Source organism: Galeopterus variegatus, unplaced genomic scaffold, assembly GCF_000696425.1.
Source record: "Galeopterus variegatus unplaced genomic scaffold, G_variegatus-3.0.2 Scaffold1890, whole genome shotgun sequence".
NCBI lineage: Eukaryota > Metazoa > Chordata > Mammalia > Dermoptera > Cynocephalidae > Galeopterus > Galeopterus variegatus.
In genome coordinates, this window is record NW_007728001.1 from 158,456 (window position 1) to 161,001 (window position 2,546).

General features: G+C 39.4%; 1 pseudogene; it reads right to left on the reverse strand.

Annotated features, from left to right (window-relative positions):
* LOC103595930 overlaps positions 1-2,546 on the reverse strand; it is a 51,913-nt pseudogene that overhangs the window by 47,885 nt on the left and 1,482 nt on the right.

A 2,546-nucleotide genomic window follows, 5' to 3' on the forward strand; every position in this document is an offset into this window, starting at 1 on the left:
GATCCGTTGCCGGACACGAAAAAAGACAAAAAGACAAAAAAAAAAAAAAAAAGTTGTACGGTCAAGCTGGCTAAGTGAATGGATTTATTCATAAGTTTTATTTTTATTTATTTATTTAATTTAATTTTTTTTTTTTTTAAAAGATGACCGGTAAGGGGATCTTAACCCTTGACTTGGTGTTGTCAGCACCACGCCCAGCCAGTGAGCTAACCGGCCATCCCTATATGGGATCCGAACCCGGGGCCTTGGTGTTATCAGCACCGCACTCTCCCGAGTGAGTCACTGGGCCGGCCCATATAAGTTTTATTTTTAAATGAGCTCATTGTACTGATGCAAAACTATCAAAACTACAGTTTAGTTTTATTAAAGAAAAATTATAAGAAGCCATTGTTTTAGACTAAGTTCCGGCACTAGGCCCCAAAAGACCAGACTAAAGACCAAAATGGGGTCCCCCCTGCTGAGTTCCAGGTCACTTATGTTGTGGTCAGACATTCTGAGAACCAGGACAAGAAATAACCACCAATTTCCAGTTTTGATCCTCAATAGACATGATAATGAAGTTCCCTCTGTTTTAATCCTTACACAAAAGAGATAGCCTGAAGTAACCTGATGTTAACTAGTCAGTTATTTCTCTATGACCAAACCATTTTCTGCTGTTTCTGCTTTCCTCAGACTTTCTGTCTATAAAATCAAACTCTTTTGCTCAGCTCATTGGAACACTTATGACATGGTGCCCGATTCTAGAATCGCAATAAAGCCAGTTGAGATTTTTAACTAAATTTGTTGTAATTTTGTTCCTTGACAGTTTTCTTTATCTGTCAAAACAACAGTTTTCTTGGATTACTAGTCTGCTATTAATAAAACACCGTTAAAGATTTTCTTTACCTTGTAAGTAATCAGTGTAGAAAACAAAGATTCTATGTCTTATTTTCAAATAATTTCAAGTGCTTTATTATTATTAGGCTTCATGGCCAGCTTAAGGCAATTGGGCTGGGCTGGAAGGAATGCTTCAGAAGCCTATGCCCTAACTGACCAGATGTTATCAGACATAATGGCTGTGACACCTTGCATACCACTGCTTTCGAAATTTCCCATTACTCTGCCAGAACTCTCAAAGCCTTATAAACCTCCGGCTTTTCTTTGTTTAGGGGAACTGATCTAACTCAGTCTCCCCTCCATGTTGGTGGAATAAAGGACTCTTAGCTGAAATAGCGTCTGGCTTGGGTCTCTCTCTCTTTCTTTTCTCCGTCTCGCAGAACCTAACATTTATGTCTTTGATTATTTACGAAAACCGAGTCTTCTCATTAAAAAAAAAAAAAAAAAAAAAGCTAAGGGTTTTTTATTTGACAATCATATTACCAGTGCCTCATGAGATATCACATTTTAGGAAGAATTAGATTCACGTAATTGGAAGGCACCTTGGGAACTGACTCAATCTGACATATCCATTAATTAATATGGGCCAGCAGGAGTTACCACATTTAAACCAGCACAGCTAGATGAAAAAGCTACTTTTAAAACACCTTTACCTGGGGCCGGCCTGTGGCTCACTCGGGAGAGTGCGGTGCTGATAACACCAAGGCCACGGGTTCGGATCCCATATAGGGATGGCCGGTTTGCTCACTGGGTGAGCATGGTGCTGACAACACCAAGTCAAGGGTTAAGATCCCCTTACCGGTCATCTATATGGGATAAAAAAATAAATAAATAAATAAAAATAAAACACCTTTACCTGAATAACCTCAATTTCCTTTATCTTTACGCTTTTCTCCTGAGTTGGAAATCCAGCAAACGGAAATTCCACAGCAATCACTGGCAGAAAATTCTCACTCATCATTAGCTAAAGACCATCATACGGAAGTTAGCTTATTACATAAGCTTAACAAACAATTGTCAAAATGAAGTCCTAGGTTAAAAATAGACACTCTTTTTATGTTTGCATGACTGAGTAGCTTGTAACTGAAAGTATATAATAAAAGAGCAAAAGTAGAGGAAGTAATATACATTAAACTAATATATATAATTAAGTAATATATATTAAACACATAGTCTTCCTAGTTTAATTAGAAACGTTGTTAGCAGTGTGCTGGGAGAAGTCCAAAATTTAAAGCAAGAATTTTTTGGACTGACTCTTCGTTCTGTTACTCACTAAATTGTGGGACCTTGGGCAAGACAATTAAGATAAGTCTCAGTTGCCTAATTTGTAAACGTCCTACAGCGTTTTGCGAATGTTTCATTCTCTTGGCAACTACAAAGGATTCAGTAGGCTGGCAATATTTATTACCTGATCGGCACTCTTTTCATTCATAGACATGACCTCAAAGTTAGTAAGCATCAGCGGCAAAAATTCTTCCATTAAGTCCACACACCAGGACACCGCTCAGAGACACCGCTAAGTGTCCCTTTTGCTAAGCGGATGCGGCAGTTCGTAGGGGCACAAAGTCCGACCTAGTAGGAAGGAAGGAGTTCGCAGGACTGGAGCGTGGGCGGGAGCAAGAAGCCGAACAGGAACAGGTGGAAGGAACTAGGCCGCCGGAGGGAGGTGT